The 25,156-nt window shown below is 37.3% G+C and overlaps 1 protein-coding gene across 1 annotated transcript in view; it reads left to right on the top strand.

Annotated features, from left to right (window-relative positions):
• Positions 1–25,156, top strand: part of LOC150096293 (glyoxylate reductase/hydroxypyruvate reductase-like) — a 198,138-nt gene that overhangs the window by 60,981 nt on the left and 112,001 nt on the right. The window lies entirely within an intron of this gene.

The following is a 25,156-nucleotide window of genomic DNA, read 5'->3' as shown; positions in this document are numbered from 1 at the left end:
TGGGATTGATGATTGATAGAAACCTGAAATTTAGGGGACATATTGCAAAGGTGGTGAAGGTAACACAGAGGATTCCTGTAATAATGAGGAGTATGCTGACCTGCAGAGATAAAACAGTTATCATTCTGTTGTATAAGACCCTGATCAGACCATACTTGGACTTGTTCTCAGATTTGGTCCCCAGGATTTGAAGCGGTTAAATTAACTGTGGAAGGGTACAAAGGCGGATAACAAAGATGGTTTCAGGACTGTACAAAGATAGTTATGAGGATCGGCTGAGGGAATGTGGACTGCAGAGTTTGGTGGATAGAAGAAGGAGAGGTGATATGATTGAGACTTTTAAACTGTTGAGAGGTGGTTACAGGGTTGACATGGGGAGCTCTTTCGCTTGGGTTGAACAGCGGGAAGGAGTGATGATAAGAGGCCGTCCCTGGAAGTTACGAAAGGAAACTGTGAGGAAGAGGGTGAGGAGTGGTTTCTTTGCATGGAGGGTGGTTGAACAATGGAATGCATTGCCTGATGGAGTGGTGAGAGCGAGAACAGTCAATGAGTTCAAGGAGTGGTATGATAGACTTTGTGTTTCTTAGGGGGTACCTCCCCTCGATGATTCTTGATAGACTTTGTGTTTCTTAGGAAGGACCTCCCACGATGAGTCTTTTGACTCCATGGAGGCCTGAATAATAATAATAATAATAATTACCTGCTTTCCTGCTTGTGTGTCGCTTAAGCGGCGGGGGGGGGGGGGGAAACACGTGCCACTCGTGTTATTTTATACATCATTATATCTGCCGCTTCATGGATCACTGCATTTGTTTTGTGTATAGGCCAAGAGTTAGAGACTTGTAATCTAAAGATCAAACATGGCTTTTTTTTTTTCTCTTTTTTTTTTTAATGCCATTTGAAGCCTCCAATAAGTGAAGAGGTAATCTCATGTCAGGTGATAAAAATCATGTACACTGATTTATGCAAGACTGCGTGGTCTTGCATAAATGCCCATACCATAGAGTGATAGCCTGTTGACATTTGATTTTGGTAGAATAAAATGATTATATCTCTTCATATTTATACTAAACACATGCTGAGGTGGTATTGTGCAGGAAGACTTGTGTAAGAATCCTGGAGGTTCATATAAGTTTTTTTGATCAATTAACTGTGGATTTTATATGTTTAGGAGAGTTACTGTTGAAGTTATGTGCTTGTAGTGTTTGTAGTTAGTGTACTTGTTTGTTTCAGTTTTTTCCAAAGTCTTTAAACTTAGCGTGATATATACTGATAAGCTTCAGATGCAACTAGCAATTGCTTTGTCTCTCTTGAATTAAATGTTGATTTTAGTTTTGTAAAATGTGAGGAGTCTACTTGTATTCATTGGATTATGTGGATAAGTTATTATGGATTTTTAAGGTGAATGGAAGGGGAATGTGTGCAAGGTGTGACTTGACTGTATAGTTGATTGGCAGTGATGTATTGCTGATGGAGGGTGAGAGTGGTGAGAATTTAATAAGAAGAATGAGTATTTTCTGATAATGAAAGGATACTGTGAAAGAGTAGTGAGTGAGTGATAAGAAAGTTAAGAAAAAGTAAGCAGATGATCTGGTTAAATGGCAGTTGGTGGTAGCATGAAAGATGTAAGCAATACAAATGTAATTAAAGGCAGAGAATAACGAATGTGGCACAGATATGATGAATAACATAATAGAGAGTAGTAAGACAGAAAAAGATGTAAAAGATAGTAAGATGCTTGTTAGAAGAATGAAGACAGAAGGGTAAAGCTAATATGAACATTCCTGAAGATATTTGAGAATTGGTAAAGTTAAGGAATGAATTGAGGTATGTGTGCAGAGTGAGATAAGACATATAGAAAAGATATTGGATTGGTAGCTGGAGGTGTAAGAAGGAAGGCACCAGTTGTAAATGAATCAAAGATGAATGATGCAGAGGAATGGTGTGAAGAGTAGTGTAGTGTGGGATTCTATGATAAAAGATGTGAAAATGAAACAGGTGTTAATAAGATGTCTGTGAGGAACGATGATAGGAAGAGTGACTGAAGTTATGAAAAGGTGAGGAAATGCAGAGGATTTGACTGTGCTGGTAGGAGGACCAAGTGATTCCAAGTAAGTGTGAATGAGGGTGTGTGGGATTTGTAAGTGTTGCTATAGACAGTAAAATGGAAACGTGTGAGAAGAAGAATTCTGTGTTGCCAAGGTTAATATGATAGTAGAAAGCTGAAGAGAAGAGGAATGATTTCAAATGGCATGATACCTAGAATGTGCAGGATGAGAGGACTTGAGTATGTAGATGTTCGGAATAAATTTGAAGGTAGGAGAGAAATGTTTGTTGCAGATGGTCTGCATTTGAGTGAGCGGTAGTGTGAAGCTGAGTAGATTGTTGGTGAGAGAAGGAGAGTGTGTAGCCAGTTAGGGAAATGAAAACTAGATGGTGGGACTTGAATTGCAAGATAAAGGATGAAGGAAGACAAGGATAGCCTTAATGGGAGCAACAGAGTCAAAGGACTCAAATGATGGGATAAGGAAATGTGGGAAGGGAAGGGAAGGGTGAACCAAGAGAAGCTATTGTGGTTATACGAGGGAGGCTGAGAACTAAAAAATTCTCTGCCTCGACCATAGATTGCAACACTATCGGCAAGAGATTTTTTTTCTTAAGTTGGTACATCTGTCATAAGCATCCATCTGAAATTGCAATTCATTCTATTAAGTAGTTTGTTTTATACAGTTGTCTGAAACAAAAGTGTTGTCTGTATCCCTTGAAATGGATAAAATTGAGTACTGTGCAGTTATAAAATTCTTTGTAAAAGAAGGTTTAACCAAACGAAATTCATTCGAAGTTCATAAAAGTTTATGGACATTCTTCTCCTTCATTTTCGACAATTAAGAAACGGGGGTTGCCGAGTTTAAATGTAGCCGAACCAGCCTTGAAGATGATCCAGGTGAAGGATGTCCAAAAAGTGTAACAACACCAGTCATTGATCAAGTGCACAATATGGTATTGGATGACCCGCAAGTCAAAGTGTGTGAAATTGCTGAGACTATAAGCATTTCAAAAGAACGTGTAGGATATATTTTACATGAAGAATTGCAAATGAAAAAGCTTTGCGCAAGATGGGTGCCGTGCTTGCTCACAGCAGATCAAAAACGCACTCACATGAAAATCTCTGAACCGTGCTTGGAGTGTTTTAACAAGAATAAAACTGATTTTGTTCGTTTATTTATTACTATGGATGAGACTTGGATTCACCATTACACATCAGAATCCAAACAAGCTATCAAAACATTGGACAGAAGCCGGTTGTTCAGCGTCAAAGAAGACAAAGTCGGTTCCATCAATAGGAAAGGTCATGGCATCAGTGTTTTGGGATGCTAAAGGCATTTTGTTTATTAATTGTCTTGAAAAGGGTAAAGCAATAACCGGGGAATATTATTCTGTTCTTTTAACCAGACTAGATGAAAAAATTCGTGAGAAAAGACCCGGTTTTCCAGAAGGGAAAAAATCATCTTTCATCAGGACAATGCACCTGCCCACAAAGTTGTTTTGACAATGGGAAAATTAAGGGATCTGCACTATGAATTGTTGGAACATCTGCCATATTCCCAGATTTGGCTCCTTCTGACCTCTGTCTCTTCCCAAAACTAAAACTCTTCCTCGCTGGTCAGCGTTTTTCTTCGAATCAAGATTGCCACTATAGAAGGGTATTTAGCAGATCTTACTGAGAACCACTACATGGACCGCGTAATTGCACTGGAGCATCACTGGAATAAATGTATTAGTCTTAAGGGAGATTATGTTGAAAAATAAAAATAAATTTGAAATTATAAATTCGTTTTTTCATTGTTAGGAATAAGGATATGGAATTAGTGGTCTTAATACAGTTATTCAAACTACAAATCATTGATGGCAATGAGACATGGTTAATGGAGGATGATGTAATGTACTTAGAAGAATAGAATATGATGATTATAGCATTTTTTGAAAAGGCAGAAAAGATAAGGGGTGAAAGTATTATTGATGATTTCATAAGAGTTGTATCCAATCCACGAGGAACTTGAAGAAAGCAGTAGTTATAATGGCTTTTGAGGTGATTTGGTATGAGTTTGAATTGAGCACAAATTTTAGAAATTTAGTGGGGGTGTTGCTATAGGTCAGGAGTGCAGAAGGAGATGATTCTGAATATTCAGACTGGTGAGCAACAAGAGTATGATAATAATAATAATAATAGGTGACTTGGAAGCACTGATTCGAAGTAGGAAATGACAAGTTTACTGTAATGATACTGTAAAATGTGCTTTAGAAGATAGAAATATAAGATCTGACAATGTTGGAGGTTTGACAGGTGACAGATTGATTTGGAGGAAATTGTAGATAGGAAGTTGGTAATGATGTAAATTTTTCATGTTGTACTATCATATCCTGTACAGCTCTTGAGGGTACACTTCAGGAATTTGATGATGATGGAATTAACTTGATGGATGAAAAAGAGGGAATAATGTTCGAATTATAAATCACTAAAGTAGATTTGTTAGATAGGTGAGAGGCAGAGAGAGAGAGAGAGAGAGAGAGAGAAAAGCTGGGGTTTCTCCTGAAAGTTGTGTAAGAGTGGTCAGTACATGCTTGATGACTAGATTTATTTTTTTGCTCGGAGAGTGGAAAATGAGGGAAATGGGTTTCCAGAGGCAGTCATCATGTGTGATTTGTCTGGGAATGAGTTTAAGAAGTATGAAGGTATTCTATGAATGATGGTAATGTGGGCTTCCCCCAATAAGTCTTTGGATTCTGTAGAAATGCCCATAATAATGAATAGCATTTTGAAGAGTATATTATTAATATTAATAATGACTCCTAACAAGTTAGCAGCTATTTATCATATTCAATTAATCATACTTGGTGCACTGCAGTATATTCTGAAAGCATTGCACTCACTAGTACTCCATGACTTATTTTTCACGGTATTAACAACACCACAAACACTTTTAACAACAAAGATTTTTTATTAACGCTAATATTTCGCTGATTTTCAAATCAGCATCATCAGAGCACAACGCACATGTAAATGCGACAGTGAGCGAGTGAAACAATATAATTGCAAAAGACAAAAGATCTAAAGTCCTATTTTTGGCGCCCTCTAACGAAAAAAAAGCAGTTATCCAGGAGTTTTTCTTAGGATAACCGTCTCCCAAATTTTTGGCAAATTAATGCAACCATATTTGTTAAGGTTGGGAGAATTCTTCAAAGCCATTGCTGACTCAAAAAATAATCTTTCAGATCTATAACGACTCCTAAATAGCACATTTGTTTTCCTCCATCTAATCCTGTGTGAAGGAGTGTCCAAAGCGTGGTCTGCTAGTCCCGACTTGCCATAGTAATAGTAGCGAATGTATCTTTCATGTTCTTCCAGGCGGATGTTCACTGATCTTCCTGTTTGCCCATAATAGGCCAAGTCACAGTCACATGGAACTTCATACACTCCTGGGTGTGCTAAAGGGTGAAGTTTATCTTTTGGCGAGCGGATCAGAGTTGCCAGCTTGACATGAGGTTTGAAGGTGGTGCGAAGGCCATGTTTCAACAATACTTTGGCTATCTTTTCCGATGTACCTCTGATATAGGGAATAGAAATGGTCATGTTGTATTCTTGTGTATTAGGGGAGGGCAGAGTAATGGGCCTATGTAGTATTTTATCTATTTTGTAGGGATTGTAGCCGTTGGCTAAGAACGTATGGCGCAGGTAGTGGAGTTCAGTGGTCAGAGCTGTATCGTTAGAACAAATGGTTCTGGCTCTGTGTGCAAGTGTTTTTAAAATGCTGTACTGTTGGACTGGATGATGATGTAATTGTTTATGTAGGTATCTTCCTGTGTGTGTAGGCTTTCTGTAAATAGAAAAAGATAGTGATCCATCTGAAAGGCGGGTGACTAATGTGTCAAGAAATGGCAAAGAGTTATTTGATTCTTTTTTCTACTGTGAAGTGAATTTTGGGGTGTTGGCTGTTTAGGTAAGTGACAAAAGCATCCAAAGTGTCTTGTCCATGGGGCCAGATGGCAAATACATCATCTACATAGCGCAACCATACTTGTGGCTTGTATGTAGCTGTGGTAAGTACTTTGTTTTCAAAGTGTTCCATGTAAAAATTTGCTAACGGGGGGGAGAGGGGGGAATCCATAGCAGTACCATTAATCTATTTGTAGAATTTCCCCTCCCATGTAAAGTAACCTGCATTCATGGTAAATTGAAATAATTCAAAAATATCTGGGGGAAATTTAGACTTGATTAAATCAAGAGTGTCTATAAGTGGTACATTGGTAAATAGGGAGGTGACATCGAAACTAACCATTATGTCTGAATTTTTTAGGATTAGATTTTTAACCAGTGTTTTGAAATGGATTGAATTTTTTACAAAAGTAGAGGAGTTGCCAGTAAGAGGGGCAAGCGACTTAGCTAAATGCCGGGCCAGTTTATATGTGGGACTATCTATGCTATCCACTATGGGGCGTAGGCTATGGGTCCCCCCCCCCCCCCCGTTAGCAAATTTTTACATGGAACACTTTGAAAACAAAGTACTTACCACAGCTACATACAAGCCACAAGTATGGTTGCGCTATGTAGATGATGTATTTGCCATCTGGCCCCATGGACAAGACACTTTGGATGCTTTTGTCACCTACCTAAACAGCCAACACCCCAAAATTCACTTCACAGTAGAAAAAGAATCAAATAACTCTTTGCCATTTCTTGACACATTAGTCACCCGCCTTTCAGATGGATCACTATCTTTTTCTATTTACAGAAAGCCTACACACACAGGAAGATACCTACATAAACAATCACATCATCATCCAGTCCAACAGTACAGCATTTTAAAAACACTTGCACACAGAGCCAGAGCCATTTTTTCTAACGATACAGCTCTGACCACTGAACTCCAGTACCTGCACCATACGTTCTTAGCCAACGGCTACAATCCCTACAAAATAGATAAAATACTACATAGGCCCATTACTCTGCCCTCCCCTAATACACAAGAATACAACATGACCATTTCTATTCCCTATATCAGAGGTACATCGGAAAAGATAGCCAAAGTATTCTTGAAACATGGCCTTCGCACCACCTTCAAACCTCATGTCAAGCTGGCAACTCTGATCTGCTCGCCAAAGGATAAACTTCACCCTTTAGCACACCCAGGAGTGTATGAAGTTCCATGTGACTGTGACTTGGCCTATTATGGGCAAACAGGAAGATCAGTGAACATCCGCCTGGAAGAACATGAAAGATACATTCGCTACTATTACTATGGCAAGTCGGGACTGGCAGACCATGCTTTGGACACTCCTTCACAAAGGATTAGATGGAGGAAAACAAATGTGCTATTTAGAAGTCGTTATAGATCTGAAAGATTATTTTTTGAGTCAGCAATGGCTTTGAAGAATTCTCCCAACCTTAACAAATATGGTTGCATTAATTTTCCAAAAATTTGGGAGACGGTTATCCTAAGAAAAACTCCTGGATAACTGCTTTTTTTTCGTTAGAGGGCACCAAAAATAGGACTTTACATCTTTTGTCTTTTGCAATTATATTGTTTCACTCACTCACTGTCGCGTTTACATGTGTGTTGTGCTCTGATGATGCTGATTTGAAAATCAGCAAAATATTAGTGTTAATAAAACATCTTTGTTGTTAAAAGTGTTTGTGGTGTTGTTAATACCGTGAAAAATAAGTCATGAATAACCATCAACGCCTAAGCTTACCTGTTAGATTCACTAGTACTCCGCATGCAAAAATCTCGTCACTCATGTTTTTTTAACTACATCCTTATACAATTTCTAGGGAGGGCTCTTGTTCTCTCTCTCCACTATGTGTAATATTCCTCAGTAGTATAGTGGTTAGTATCTCTGCCTGTCACATGGGAAACCATGGTTTGATTCCCTGCCAGGGAGTGTTTTTTGGGAGTGACAGCAGAGCATGAAAGAGCAAAAGTATGAAAATAAGGATTATACTTTTGTATGGTAATGAAATTGTGTTTTTCCATGGCTAAGATTAAAAATACAGCAATTTTTTACACCATCCATGTACAATGAAACCATCATACATTCCTTCCATTTCTGTCGTATTATTCCTGAGCTGAGACTCAAGTTATAACATATGAAAGGCCTAGCCAATTCAGCTGAACATTCCTTTAGCAAACATGCTGGTATTCTGTGTATCCCTGTTGATATATTCTTCAACAGAGGTTATGCAACAGTTCTTCAACCTCATTCTCATGCATCACTAATTGCTTATCCATAGTAGTAGCACTGTGCATTATGTTCAATACACCTGGTTGATATATCTTAGAAAAGTGAGTTATCATTAATTGAACAATCTCATTGGCTTCTGACACTAGAGTATCGTCTGTATTCAGTCAAATTATTCTTCCACATTCATTCTTTCTTTCTTGTGGCATAACAATAAAAATTTTTGGACTCCTTTATCCTGCATAGCCAATTTCTTTTCATGTGTTGATTTAGCTTTCCACAGAATAATACTGCAGAACTTTCATATTTACATATCAGCCCATATTGAACTTCTTTCTCTATACTTCAAAAGTAAGATTGCTATGATCTTCAAATGAGATGTGAACATCCAGGAAGGAAAACATCTATCTTTTTCTACTTCTAGTGAATTGGATTTTTTGGTTTAAACTTTTAAGGAAGTGAGTGAAGTTATTATTATTATTACCACCCCAAGACCTCATGGCATCAAAGATTTAGCTGGGAGGTCCTTTTATCACACACACACACACAACTCATCATACCGTGTTTTAAACACATTCAAACTCTTTGCAGACATCACATTCTCAGGCAAGGCATTCCAATCATTCACAACTCTGCACAAAAAAAACCTGCCTCTCACTCCCCTACTCACACCCTCTTTATACAGTTTCCAGGGCTGACCTCTGGTTCTCCCCTGGAAACTGTATAAAGTTTCCAGGGGAGAACTAAAACTTCTTCAGCATTCATCCTATAACAACCCCTTACCAACTTGTAGGTCTCTATCATATCTCCATATCTCCCCTCTTCCTCCTGTCCACCAGACTCTGCAAATTACATCTTCTCAATCTTTCCTCATACTCGACATTCCAGAGGTCAGAAACTACCTAAATCAGTCTTCTTTGAAACCTTTCCAATATCACTTCATCCTTCTGAAAACCCAGTGACCAAATCTGGACACAGTAGTCCATGTGTGGCCTAATCAAAGCCTTATACAATGGAACAAGAATCTCCCTACTTCTACACGTCAGTGTCCTCCGCATCATTCCCAGAAGTCTTTGTGTTGTCTTCACAATTTTGGCGATGTGTCCCCCTAAATTTTAGATCCTTATCCACTATCACCCCCAGATCTCTTATTTCCTCTACTTCCAACAATATATTCTCACCAAGCATAAATTCTGCATCCCATCTTTGTTTTCCAAATTTTAAAACCTTACATTTTGCAACACTGAATTCACATCCCCATTTCTGTACCCAATCACTCAATCTATTCAAGTCTTCCTGTTAAGCCACAACATCTTCACTACACTTCATGGTTCGTCCCAACTTTGCATCATCTGCAAACAACTGAATATCTCCATCCAAATCTTCACCTATATCATTAATATACAAGTTAAACAGTAAAGGACCTAAAACAGATCCCTGAGGCACTCCACTAGTGACTTTCCTTTTCCTGGATATCGCTCCCCCATACACAACTTGTTGATACCTATCAGATAGCCAGTCTCCAATCCAATGCACCAATCTAATATCCAACCCCATCTGCTCTAGTTTGACTGTCACCCTATCATGAGGTACTCTATCAAAAGCCTTTGCGAAATCCAAGTATATTACTGTGTATCCTTTTTCTCTGTCCAAGGAATCAGTCACTTTATTGTAATAAGTAAGTAGATTACTAAAACATGACCTCCCTTTAGCAAATCCATGCTGTCCATCAAAGATTATACCATTGTTATCAACCCAACTCTGGATCCTAGTTCTCACAAGCTTCTCCAACAACTTAACCACAACACCTGACACACAGATAGGCCTATAGTTTGATGCTTGAGTTCGATCACCTCCTTTATGAAGTGGCACAATCTTGCCCTCCTTCCACTCTTTAGGGACTTGACCAAGTGCAAGACTCGTATTAAAAAAATATGTCAAGGCAGGTGTCAACTCTCTGGCACATTCTTTCAGAATACGTGGTGATGTATTATCAAGTCCCACAGCCTTATTAATATCTAGTTTACTCAACTCCCCCATACACCTCTTGCTCACCTACAGTCAGTCTCTCCTCCTCATCATCAACTCCTCACAATCCCTCCATTAAGTCACATTCACAAGATTGAAAGATCTTTATGAACTGTTCATTAAGTATCTCCACCACACATTCTGCATTAGCTGTCTTTATACCATTTTCTCCAACCAGTGTTATCCTTCCATAATTATTCTTTATTTTGCTGGCTACATATCAAAAGAATTCTTTAGGATTCTTTTGGCTTCATTAGCCATCTTCTCTTTAGCTGCCCTCACCAACCAAGTCACCCTCCTTGCTTGGTCTTTGTAGACCTCATGGAATTGGTTATTTCCACTTCTTCTTCTGCCTCCACAATGCCCTTTTTTCTCGGTATTGCATGCTTAATCTCTTTATTCATCCATCTCATACCCACCTTATTTAACCTTCTCACCCTTGGAATACATTTAGGCATTGCATCTACTAAACAGTTTTTGAAAATCCTCCAAGCTGCATTGATCTCTTTTCCGGCTAACTCCTCATTCCACACGCTACACCCGCAAGCTGTCTCCTGAGCCCTTCATAATCACCCTCCCCCCTTGTAGTTCCACATATACCCTTTTCTCACAGAGGTCCTCGCACTGCTGGCAACCACCCAGGTAATCACCTCATGGTCACTCTCACCAATTGGTGGATGATTTGACACCTCATTTATAATTACACCCTCTGATGAGATGACCAAATCCAAGACCCTCAGTCCTCGTGTGCCCTCTGTTACATGCTGTCTGAGGTAGTTATCCCTCAAAAAACTCAAGAAACTTCCAGTTGCTATCTCTCATTCCAGTCTATATTGCCATAATTAAAATCACCCATAATGATCACCCTTTTCTTATTTACTTGGCTAATTTGATTGTACATTTCATTATCACCACCATCCACATTACCTGGTCTATAACAACATCCTACCAAGTATTTGATTCCATTCACCTCTATCTCACACCATACTGCCTCAAAACCACTGGCACTATTTCCCTCTTGCATCTCTACTTTATATGGACATAACTCTTTATCATCAATAGCACTCCCCCCTCCATTTTTACCCCTTCTGTCCTCATGAAACACATCATACCCTTCCATCTCTATTCCTGTCAGGATGTCATCCTCTTCCAACCATGTCCCACTTATCTGACAATTTTTGGGTGAACAAAAATTTTTTACTTTTGATTTCTATGGAAAGTTTCTGCTGAACCTGACCAAATTATGAAAATATCGTGTATATATATATATATATATATATGAAACGTACTATTAACTCGGGGTTGGGATATGTTCATTTTTTAAATTAACTGACTTAAACCCGAGAATTATAACACAATGACATTTATTTGAAAAAAACGCAATATGTTCCGTCAAAAATGACTTCTTCAGGCGATAAGAACATAGAAAGACAATAAAAGACACTTAAATTAACATTGACACACTCTAAAGCTATACAACTATAAAGCCATAATATTCGACTGTAAATTACAGTTATGAGCTTGAACTACAGTCCGAGTTAAAGTTCTATTGTTGTACACCTGTGCGTGTGTGGAATCACGTGATCTCCAGTATCTAATAGTAGAGTTGAAAGAGTCTGCCAAATTATAGCTAAGATTATTATTCAAATGAAAAGGGTCTAAGGTGATTTCCCTTGACTCGACAATGCGGCGCTCTATTTCATCATGGCTGATGTGTAGGTTTGAAGTCAATGTCCAATCTATTTCATGTTGGTAGCCTTCGTTGTTCGTGTTTATTGAAAGCAGGACATGGCCCGACAGAGCAGTAGCTCTGGTTCTCTTATAAGCAATGTCTCTCTGATGCTCTTCGAGTCGTAGTAAGATAGATTTTTCTGTCTGTCCATAGTAAGGCTTTCCGCATTCACAAGTGACCTTGTATACACCTGGGAATTGTAGAAGGTTGTGAGGTTGTTTATAGTTGTTGAAGCGTGATCTTATTTTTGGCAGAGTCGAGAAGCACGTTTTTTGTTAAACTTCTTTAGAATTCTGCTCAGCTTTTTGGATAGTGTGCTGATATATGGCAAGACGATATGACCTTTGGAGTCGTCCTGTGTCTCTACGTTGTAACGTTGGTGGCGGGATAATTGGTTGTTAATACTTTTTAGAGAGTAGCCATTGTTTTTAAAGGTCCATTTAAGATGTTGTAGTTCCTTTTTTAGTTCTTCTTCATCTGACAGTACAGATCTTGCACGATTCGTTAGAGTTGATATAATACCCAACTTTTGCGCTGGATGGTGATGGGAGGACGCATGCAAATATCTGTCTGTGTGTGTTGGCTTTCTAAAAATAGAGACTTTAATTGATTCAGGCGTCTTGGTGAGTTTAACATCTAGGAAGCAGATGGAACTATTTTCTTCAATCTCCATAGTCAATTTTATATCTTGATGGCGGTTGTTTAAGTGGTCGAGGAACTTGTTAAGATTCTCAGTACCATGCTCCCATATGAGGAATATATCGTCCACATATCTAAGCCAAATTTTTGGTTTTAAAGTAAAAGAGGAGATCGCCTTTTCTTCAAAGTCCTCGAAAAAAATGTTGGCTAACACAGGAGAGAGAGGGCTTCCCATAGCTAATCCTTTGACCTGTTTGTATAGTTTACCTTCGAATTCAAAATAGCCAGAGTTTACACAGTGAGATAACAGAGAGAGCATTTTATTTGAAATCTTGTTTTTTAAAATATGGAGAACGTCCTGTGTCGGAACGTTGGTAAAGAGTGCTACCACGTCAAAGCTCACCATGATATCAGAAGATTTTAGTTTTAGGTCCTTTATTTTAGAGACAAAATCTGTTGAGTTTTTAATATAAGAAGAAGATTTTCCCGCATAAGCTTTTAACGATGACGCCAAATATTTGGATAACCTGTATGTGGGTGAGTCAATGCTGTCTACTATAGGTCTCAGTGGATAGTTTTCTTTGTGTACCTTCGGGAGTCCATATAACCTTGGAATGAGGGGGTGTAAAGAGCGGATGGAGAGCCGTGTATTCCGTGGAATTTCTGTGGTCTTTTGTAGGAGATTATTTGTTCTATTGTGTATTTCTCTTGTTGGGTCTCTCTCAATTTCCAAATAACTATCTGAATTTAGCAGTGCTAAGATTTTTTCTCGGTAGTCTATTTTATCCAGAACTACAGTTGCATTCCCCTTATCAGCCTTTAAGATGACAATGTCCTTGTTAATCCGTAGATTTTTAATTGCAAGTCTCTCACTAGGATCCCCTAGTGAGAGACTTGCAATTAAATTGACAGCATTGACAGCATTCCGTAGATTTTTAATTGCAAGTCTCTCACTAGGATCCCCTAGTGAGAGACTTGCAATTAAAAATCTACGGATTAACAAGGACATTGTCATCTTAAAGGCTGATAAGGGGAATGCAACTGTAGTTCTGGATAAAATAGACTACCGAGAAAAAATCTTAGCACTGCTAAATTCAGATAGTTATTTGGAAATTGAGAGAGACCCAACAAGAGAAATACACAATAGAACAAATAATCTCCTACAAAAGACCACAGAAATTCCACGGAATACACGGCTCTCCATCCGCTCTTTACACCCCCTCATTCCAAGGTTATATGGACTCCCGAAGGTACACAAAGAAAACTATCCACTGAGACCTATAGTAGACAGCATTGACTCACCCACATACAGGTTATCCAAATATTTGGCGTCATCGTTAAAAGCTTATGCGGGAAAATCTTCTTCTTATATTAAAAACTCAACAGATTTTGTCTCTAAAATAAAGGACCTAAAACTAAAATCTTCTGATATCATGGTGAGCTTTGACGTGGTAGCACTCTTTACCAACGTTCCGACACAGGACGTTCTCCATATTTTAAAAAACAAGATTTCAAATAAAATGCTCTCTCTGTTATCTCACTGTGTAAACTCTGGCTATTTTGAATTCGAAGGTAAACTATACAAACAGGTCAAAGGATTAGCTATGGGAAGCCCTCTCTCTCCTGTGTTAGCCAACATTTTTTTCGAGGACTTTGAAGAAAAGGCGATCTCCTCTTTTACTTTAAAACCAAAAATTTGGCTTAGATATGTGGACGATATATTCCTCATATGGGAGCATGGTACTGAGAATCTTAACAAGTTCCTCGACCACTTAAACAACCGCCATCAAGATATAAAATTGACTATGGAGATTGAAGAAAATAGTTCCATCTGCTTCCTAGATGTTAAACTCACCAAGACGCCTGAATCAATTAAAGTCTCTATTTTTAGAAAGCCAACACACACAGACAGATATTTGCATGCGTCCTCCCATCACCATCCAGCGCAAAAGTTGGGTATTATATCAACTCTAGCGAATCGTGCAAGATCTGTACTGTCAGATGAAGAAGAACTAAAAAAGGAACTACAACATCTTAAATGGACCTTTAAAAACAATGGCTACTCTCTAAAAAGTATTAACAACCAATTATCCCGCCACCAACGTAACAACGTAGAGACACAGGACGACTCCAAAGGTCATATCGTCTTGCCATATATCAGCACACTATCCAAAAAGCTGAGCAGAATTCTAAAGAAGTTTAACAAAAAACGTGCTTCTCGACTCTGCCAAAAATAAGATCACGCTTCAACAACTATAAACAACCTCACAACCTTCTACAATTCCCAGGTGTATACAAGGTCACTTGTGAATGCGGAAAGCCTTACTATGGACAGACAGAAAAATCTATCTTACTACGACTCGAAGAGCATCAGAGAGACATTGCTTATAAGAGAACCAGAGCTACTGCTCTGTTGGGCCATGTCCTGCTTTCAATAAACACGAACAACGAAGGCTACCAACATGAAATAGATTGGACATTGACTTCAAACCTACACATCAGCCATGATGAAATAGAGCGCCGCATTGTCGAGTCAAGGGAAATCACCTTAGACCCTTTTCATTTGAATAATAATCTTAGCTATAATTTGGCAGACTCTTTCAACTCTACTATTAGATACTGGAGATCACGTGATTCCACACACGCACAGGTGTACAACAATAGAACTTTAACTCGGACTGTAGTTCAAGCTCATAACTGTAATTTACAGTCGAATATTATGGCTTTATAGTTGTATAGCTTTAGAGTGTGTCAATGTTAATTTAAGTGTCTTTTATTGTCTTTCTATGTTCTTATCGCCTGAAGAAGTCATTTTTGACGGAACATGTTGCGTTTTTTTCAAATAAATGTCATTGTGTTATAATTCTCGGGTTTAAGTCAGTTAATTTAAAAAATGAATATATATATATATATATATATATATATATATATATATATATATATATATTCATTTTTTATATATATATATATATATATGTATATCTTACCCATAATCTTGGTTTGGTATGATACCTCTCAACAGCTGTTTTTTTCAAATCTTTCTATGTATACATTAACCTAAGTTTGGAGAAATTGCTGTGCCCAGGGCCAAGCCTTCTGATTGTTCAAAATAGTGGCCTTGGAATTTGAGGAAAGTGTCTTTTCTAGACAGTGCTTGAAAAGTTTGGTAGTATTAATCAGAAAGGTGTTTTCTATTATTAAGATTGTCTCTTCTCTTGGAACATTAGTGAACAAACTATTTATATCCAAAGTAGCCAGGATGTCTATGAGATTAAGTTTAATGCCTTTTATTTCGTTTATGAAATCCTTGGAGTTTTTTTATATTGATGATGCTTTTCCTATATGTGGAGCTAGTAGGGTATATAGATATTTACAAAGATAATGTGTTAGGAATGCCTCATATCCACTTTAGTCTTAGTGGAATGTCCACCATGTGGATTTTAGATGTACTATATATATGTGGAAAAACCAGATATATTGAGCAGTGATTTCTTCTTTAATTTCTTTGGTCCAAGGGCCAGTTACAAAGATCTCTTATTAAATCATTAGTCTTATTATGAATAGTCTAAGTTGGGTGGTTTGTCTAATTGTCTGTATGTCTTGACATCGTTAAGTAGTTCATTCATTTTGTTTGTATATAGATTTGAATCAAAACTACAGCTGTATTGCTTTGTCTGCTTTCAGTATTAGGATGTTTGCCTTTTTTTCTAAATTCTTCAATATATTGTATTCATCATTCGTGATATTTCTAATTGCAGTTTGGAATAAATTAGAATGGTTGCAATTCTTATGTGAAATAGGTCAGCCGACTCTCTTGGTATTCAGCATATATATTTTTTTGATAGTCAACGATATCTAATCCAACATAATAAAAACAAAGGTCAATTTTTAAATAAACTCTGGGAAGCATATAAAGGATCTACGTACTAATGAATTACTAATGGACAGAGTTATGCACTTTGGTATAATGAGATATCCAATGGCATATTGGTGGGATTATGCTAGAAGAAACTGATCAGGCTAGTGACTGTGGCATTTTAGTAGATAAGAAGTTGAAGTTCTGCTATAAATATAACTGAATGCAATCTTAGTGATAATTTATTGCAATGCTGAAATTTTGCCTCTTTACTAGGCTTTGATATCACCTCATTTAGACTATTATGCACAAATCTGGTCCTCTGGTTTCCAAGGTGGTGCAGATATAATATGAAAGGGCACAAAGGAGAGTGTCAAAGATGATATCTGCATCACCTCGGAAACCCAGGACTGCAGATACTAGCCAAAAGGAGAAAGGGGTGACATGATAGAGACCTATCATGTCACAAGATACCTGTAGATGAAGCTTTTAATTTTGCAGAAAGTATGTGTATATGGGGGGGGGGGGGAACCTAGAGAAACAGAAATGGCCATAGAGGGCATCCATGGAAGGTGAGAATAAATAAATGCACTCATGAAAGGGATAAGTAAGAGCTAGAATTTTTCTCTTGTAGCGAAGTACGTGAATGGAATGAATTTAAGAAAAGGTAAATAGTAACTCTCACAGGAAATGCCTGCACTCCAGTGCAGCCTTGACAGTTGCCCCTTGCACAGTGCTATACTAGGACTTCTTTCAAAGAGGAAGTGCTTGCTTCCTAGTTGGTTAATTACATTGTGTTGAACATGTCCAATAAAAGAACAGAAATCTTAGAATTTTTAAATGAAACATTGCAGTAGCCACCTTGCACCTCCAGTAAGAATTGCAATATTGTTTTACTAATTGATGGAAGTCATTTATCCCCTAAGAAAATTTAGTTTGATATTTAATTTTCATTTATATTTATTTATTTATAATTTTTTTGTTTTTATAAGAATTAAGAGGGAGAAGTGGTTTTAAAAGGAGGTGAAAGCATAGTAAGTTAGGTAAGGAGGTTAATAGTTTCACTGATTGTAGAGTAAGGTTTGGATGTAAAAACCTTCTCTTCTTTTTCTTATTATTATGATCGTCATTAAACATATGCAGAGTGAAAAGAATTGTAATTGACATTAATAATGTAGTGCTTTTCAAAGTATTCCTTAAACTCCATTTCTGCACTCACCACACTCATCTACCATTCAATTTATGTCCTTGTCTACCATCCCATGTCCTTTATCTCTGCCTTCTTCAAAATATATCTATCAATTGTATACACAGCATCCAGTCATCATCTCAATTTCAAAATCTTTGCAACATTTGTAGTCTTCTCATCATTTGACTCTTCATAGTTCCTAACTTTTAATCATCTGCTGACAATTGCATATTTCCATTTAAACATCTAGTATTTTTAATATGCTTTAAATAGTAATGGCCCTAGTATATCATAGTAGTGACTATGATGGGTCATTACAGCCTCTTCTTGGATGCTGCTTTCTCATACGCAACTTGTTGACAGACCTCCAATTTCCTATTCAACTTACTAATCTGTTGTCTAATGTGATCTATCAAAAGCCTTGATCTTCTGTATATATTGCCATATATCAGGTATAGGTCACTGAATTGAATTTGAATTGATAAACTGATAAAATCAATATTTTTCTTGGACTGAAATAAAAAAAAATCCCCCAAAATAACTTGAACTGATATTTTTTGAAAAATCTAAGTCGAAATTTGGAAAGTTTAAACTGAAATAAGCCTATAGTTACAACACAAGTAAACTGTAACATTTTCTCTCCCCCCCCCCCTTTCACTGGAAGATTAAAAACTGATTCTCATGGGATCCTATTTCAAGTTATCAAAGAGTGGAATGAAATGTCCCATTTCAGCATTGGCATGGTTGAACCCTGAATGTAAAATCTGCAACTAATCACCTAGTAAAACAGACAATATTGGTACTTCCACAATGGTGCCCTGTTCAGATTTCGAATCTCTGAATTTTACCACTCTAACCATCATGCTATTGAAATAAGGTAGATTTGGAGCTGTTGGTGAAATAATGTAAAAGAGTTTATTGAAACAGAGAGTGATGAAACTGAAAGGTGCAATATCAGTCATGTACAAGAGTCACATCTTGTTGGATTTTAATGAACATATTTAGTAGCAGAGATTTTTTTATTTCAAATGAGAGTGCAGAATCAATTCATAATAGATATCAAATAATAGGGACACGTGGTGTGAGAGTGTTGGACCTGGTTATTGGTTCAGAGGTTATATGCATAAGTAAGGTGTCCTCGTTACCTCCAGTTGGTGAAAGCGATCATGTGGTATTGACTTGGGAGGTTGCAAAATCTGTGGATTTTTCTATTAAGAAGGGGTATGTACGGAACTACAGGTTAGGCAGTGAGCTTGCAGCCATCCCATGGCAGAACATATTGCAAGGGAAAGATGTTAGCAGTGCTTGGGATAAAATCAGCGGGTATCTGAGGAAAGCAATATCAGATTGTGTCCCCATGGTCAGGAGGTCAAACAAGGCAGGCATTAGATGGATGAGCAGTAGTATCAAGCTTGAACTGCAAAAAAAGAAAATGTTATGGAGAATTTACAAGGAGAAAGGCGATCAGGACACCCATGAGCAGTACAAGGCTCAAGCTAGGAAGGTTACCAGCATAGTAAGAAAAGCTAAATCAGATTATGAGAAGACCTTAGCCAAAGAGATCAAGGGTAATCCCAAAGAGTTCTTCCGCTATGTGGCAAGTAAGAGGAAGAATGACTTCGGAAGGATAACCTTAGTGGGTGCTGATGGTATTGAGGTGACAAAATCAGATGTAATAGTCGAGTTACTGAGTGATCACTTTTCAAAAGTCTATCACCCAAGTGAGGATATCTCTATACCTATAACAATACCTAATGTGAGAATTGAAGCTAAAGAATCAGAGGTATTAAATATATTGCAAAACTTAAATGCAAACACTGCGGTAGGCTTAGATGGAATATCAGCTCGGGTGTTGCGTGAATGTGCAAATGAATTGTCAACCCCTCTTACTTGGATATTTAATTTAAGTTTGAACTCTGGTATGGTCCCTAGGGAGTGGAAGTTAGGCAAAGTGGTTCCTTTGCATAAGGGTGGCTCTAAAACTGTGGTATTAAATTACAGACCAATCACCATCTCAGGAGTAGTGGTAAAAGTGTTGGAAAAGTTGGTTAAAGACAAAATTCAAGAATGGGTGGATCAGGATATGATACTCTATAGAGGCCACCATGGTTTTGTTAAAGGTAGATCCTGCCTTAGCAATCTATTAACTATTCATAATAGAATAAAATCTGAGTTGGACAAAGGAACTGGCTACACAGTGGTACTTCTGGATTTTGCTAAGGCTTTTGACAGGATACCCCATAGAACACTGTTACGCAAATTGGAGCAGATGGGAATGGATATTAAATTGGTGATATGGATAGGAGAATGGCTCAGGGAGAGATACCATAAGGTGGTGTATGGAGGAGCCGAGTCCAGAATGAGGCAGGTGACCAGTGGTGTGCCTCAGGGCTCTGTGCTTGGGCCAATGTTGTTTAATTTGTATATAAATGATATAGGAAACAGCTTAAAGGGAGATATTCAGTTGTTTGCTGATGATGCAAAGTTGTGTAGTGCAATAAAAATTCAAGCTGATGTTGAAAGTTTGCAGGAGGATTTAAATAAGCTGGTAAAATGGGCAAAAGAAAATGGATGTCAGTTCAATGTGGAAAAGTGTAAAGTCATGCATTTTGGGATTAAAAGATTACCAGCTGTGTACTACATCGATGGAAAGGTACTCCAAGAGATTGATGAGGCTAGGGACTTAGGGGTATTGGTAGATAGGGAGATGAAGTTCAGAGGACACATTGCTAAGGTGTCCAAGATTGCACATAGGATTACTTGGTTGTTGAGGAACACACTGACATCCAGAGATAAAGAGGTTATTATTCCCCTTTATAAAGCATTGATACTTCCACATTTGGATTACTGTGCTCAGGTCTGGTCACCTGGATTCCTTGGAGATGAGGAGGCTGTGGAGAGGGTTCAGAGAAGAGTGACCAAGTTGGTGAGTGATATAAAAAATGCTCCCTACGTTGATAGATTGAGAGCTTGTGGATTGCAGAGATTGGTTGATAGGCGAAGAAGAGGGGATATGATAGAAACATTCAAATTACTAAAAGGTTTTTATAGGATTGATGCAGGGGAAATGTTTCAGCTGTGTGATAGTGATGGAAGAACAAGAGGTCATCTCTGGAAATTAAAGAAGAGTGTGGTTAACAAAGGTGTCAGAACAAGGTTTTTTGCCTGGAGGGTGGTGAATGAGTGGAATTCATTGCCTGACTTAGTTGTGAGCTCTTCGTCTGTAAATGAATTCAAGAAGAGATATGACAGATATTGTTTTGCTAGTTTGGGTCTCCCGCGATGAGTCTACTGACTCCATGGAGATACCCGTAATAATAATAATAATAATATATAAATTAAAAAAAAAAAAATTATAGAAATTGGGAAAACTGGACTTGAAATCAAAACTCAAATCAGAGCCAGTGCGCATAGGTGAAATTGACTAAAAAACTTGAATTAGAAAACATGAACTGAAATGGAAACCAAAATCAGTATTTCTGAAAGTTGCATCATTATTTTTTTTTTAGTTTCCCATCTTTGATATATATGCATCTTCCCTTTCCAGTGTGTGTGTGTGTGTGTGTGTGTGTGTGTGTGTGTGTGTGTGTGTGTGTGTGTGTGTGTGTGTGTGTGTGTGTGTGTGTGTGTATCACTGTTTTAATGCATAAGTATATTGCTTAAACACAACTTCCCTTATAAACCTGTACAGATCCTCAAAGAGAACCCTACCCTTGTTTCTTGTCAAACCTGTTTTTTTTTATCCTACAAAACAGATAGACAAATTAGCCAAAGTATGTTTGCAATCAACAGATGTGATACAATAGATTCTTAACTTTTGTTGCCTCAGCTCTAATTACAGCATAACCATTTTGCTCAATTCTGGACCCCCACCAACCTATCCAAAAGTTTGACCATAGCTCCAAGTCACATAGACTGACCTGTAATTTGAAGCCTAAATTTTGCCATTCCATTTGCATAGTAGGTCAAGAGCACAATTAACTTCACATATATTCTCCTGTATCATTACTTCTCATGAAGCCCTCCTCTATCTTCTTAATATAGTTTACTTAACATCAAAGTTTACTAAAATAGTTTACTAAAATATAGTTTACTAAAACCCTTATTCAAGCTTTTTTCAAAGTCACTAGTATGAAATACCCATTAAATACACCATTTTTACATTTTGGAAAATTATGGTGACAACTACCATGTTTGAGTAAAACTTTAGTTTAATATAAACCAAAATCCACATTCGACGTTTCGACCTTTATATCAAGGTCATCTTCTGGAGCATATATACTATATACAGAGAAACAAGCTGCACTACAATCTACATGGTTTGTTAAAGTTACCGTTACAACAATTATTGACCTGACCTTTGGTGAAAAAAAAAAAACTTACTACATCAACGCTAGAGTCCTGTTATTAATATTATCTATTGGTTGTAACATTACATTGGGAGCAACAACAAGTCTATATATATATATGATTCTACATATAAACCTTATACATATTATATATATTATACATATGCATTTAAAAAAAAAAAAAGGCTGCGGGTTCGAATCCCGCCGTGGGCATGGATGTTTGCGATTGCCTGTGAAAGAGTAGTGGTGGTGGTCGGCGGTATGTGGCGTTGGGGTAGTTGCGGTCAGTTTGTGGATTGAGTGGTGGAGACAGAGTTGTAGAGCAGGTGCCCTCCCTCAACGAGTCCTTGGACTCCCTGAAGGTGTCAAATAATAATAATAAAAATAATGGTTTAATCAGAACTGATTTATTAAAAATTGTTACATTTGAATTTCATAGGCATCATGCTGAGTTGTGAGTAATTTTATATAAGTTTGGTGAATTTTACCTCACTATCTCAATGTTGATTATGGTGATATGAGCTTTAAAGTATTTGTATCTTTGGTGGCATTGGTGTAGTTGCAGTCAGTTGGTGGATTTGAGTGGTGGAGACAGGCTTGTAGAGCAGGTGCCCTCCCTCGATGAGTCTTTGGACTCCCTGGAGGTGTCTAATAATAATAATAATAATTATACATATAAACATATAAACAAATGATTATACGTATAAACATATATAAAGATTATACATATATACATACAAACACCATGATTATACATGTACATTCCAACCAGTTGGTATGGGATGGTTTCCAATACTAGTTGAAGGTTGCCTAGAGTCCTGAAGTATACTGGATACTAAATATTAAGTAGGCTGAATGTGTGCCATCCAGATTCTTGGAATTTTCATGCCACCATTATTCTTGATATTTGGGTGATTTATCAGAATTTCAGAGGCTCCCTTAAATTTTCTTTCATACCAGGTTTTTATATGGTATAAAGATCGGGTATTTTTCCAGTCGATTTGGTATAAGGTGTTGAGAGAGCGTGATCTGAGAGGCCTGCTTCACCAAAACGGTTATATTTAATGTGTCTTATGTGTTATTTCTTACGTATAGGGATTGTACGTCCTGTTTCACCAATGTATGGTAAATTACAGGTGCAGTGGATGCAATAAACTCCAGGATGTGCCAATGGGAGGAGAGTATCCTTAGAGGAGTTGAATATATTTTTAAGTTTTATAGGTGGTTTAAAGGTGGCATTGTGATTATACTGGTGTAGGATTCTGTTGATTTTTTCTGATAACCCTTTAATGTATGGGATGGCTATGGTTTTACTGTAATCTAGATTCTTTTTTGATGATGTTTTATGAAGTACTTCATTAATAGTATTTTTGTTATAGCCATTATTTATAAATGTGTCGCTGATGATTTTTAGTTCCCGTTTCAGAGCTTGCTGGTTAGAGCATACAGAGCTATAACAATTTTCTCTAACCAGCTAACTCTGAAACAGGAACTAAAAGTCATAAGTGACACATTTATAAATAATGGTTATAACAAATATATATTAATAAAGTACTTCATAAAACATCATCAAAAAAGAATCTGATTATTACAGTAAAACCATAACCATTGCAAAAATTGGCATCAAACATTTTTAACATGATACGCGAAGCTTTCCACGATGAAGCAATGTCGAGGGCAAGTGTTTTTCGCTGGCATAAAACTTTTAAGGAAGGAAGGCAAAATGTGGAAGATCTTGAATGTGAGGGAAGACCTTCAATGTCCATTGCAGAGACAATGATCAACACAGCAGCAATTATCATCAAGCACATCAAAAGGAAGCGTCCATTGCTGAAGAATGGCTTCTTATTGCACCACGATAATGCAAGGCCACATATTGTTGGTTGTGTAGTGGACGTTTTGCAGAAGAACAACACAGATATCCTACCACACCCTCCATACAGTCCTGATCTCGCATGGTGTGATTTTTGGCTGTTTCCTCAGCTCAAGAAACCACTAAGAGGCCGCCATTTCGAAAGGAACAAAGCATGTGTAAAAGCTGTGGAGGCGGTTTTGAAAGAACTCTCAAAAAACGGACTTTCACATGTGTTTAAGAAGTGGACGCAATGTTGGGACAAATGCATCGTGTCTCACGGTAGTTACTTCGAATAAGACCATGTAAATGATGACGATTAAAGGTAATCTGTTTTCTGTATAAATATAGTCTTATTACTTATTGAACAGCCTACGTATATAGACTTGTTGTTGCTCCCAATGTAATTTTACAACCAATAGATAATATTAATAACAGGACTCTAGCATTGATGCAGTAAGTTTTTTTTTATTTTTTTTCACCAGAGGTCAGGCCAATAATTGTTGTAATGGTTGGTCAGTAACTTTAACAAGCCATGTAGATTGTAGTGCAGCTTGTTTCTCTGTATATAAGTATATATGCTCCAGAAGATGACCTTGATATAAAGGTCGAAACTTCGAATGTGGATTTTGGTTTATATTAAACTAAAGGTTTACTCAAACACGGTAGTTGTCTCCATAATTTTCCAAAATGTATTCGGATCACCATGTAAGCCTAAAAGAAAGGATTAAATACACCAATTTCTTTATAGTAGTTAACTCTCTGCTTTCCAACAACTTGTATCCTTCCATGATCATTCTTCCTTCAAATAAACTGGTCTTGTCAGCTGAGTGGTTAGTGTATCTGCTCTCTGCAACAACTTTGAGTTTCAAATCTTGCTGTGGGCATGGATATTTGTGATTATCTTTAAGTGGTAGATGAATTTCATCACCCAGTGTTAGACCACCATCCCACTTATTGGAGACCTGAAGTCGCTTGAAAAAGTTTCATGTTTAGTCTCTAGAGCAGGGCTTCAAGTCTGTAAATAAATAAATAAATAAAATAATTAAAAAAATAGAAAAATAATTATCATAGCCTACCCATGGTATGAATGTACTATAGGTTTATGAAATCCTTTCATGGATAGGAGCCACATAAAAATAAATAAATAAAATAAATGATAGCCACATATTGAAAGAACTTTCTAGAATTTTTTTTATCCTAATTAGCTAAATGTTGCTTGAACTGCTGACTCATCACCAAGATTCTTAAATATTATAAGTTATTATAAATT

This window comes from Typopeltis vanoorti, chromosome 19 (assembly GCF_054136105.1).
Source record: "Typopeltis vanoorti isolate ZY-2024b chromosome 19, IOZ_Tvanoo_1.0, whole genome shotgun sequence".
Classification (NCBI taxonomy): domain Eukaryota; kingdom Metazoa; phylum Arthropoda; class Arachnida; order Uropygi; family Thelyphonidae; genus Typopeltis; species Typopeltis vanoorti.
The sequence above is the reverse complement of the archived record's forward strand: the minus strand, read 5'-3'. Positions and strand labels throughout refer to the sequence as shown.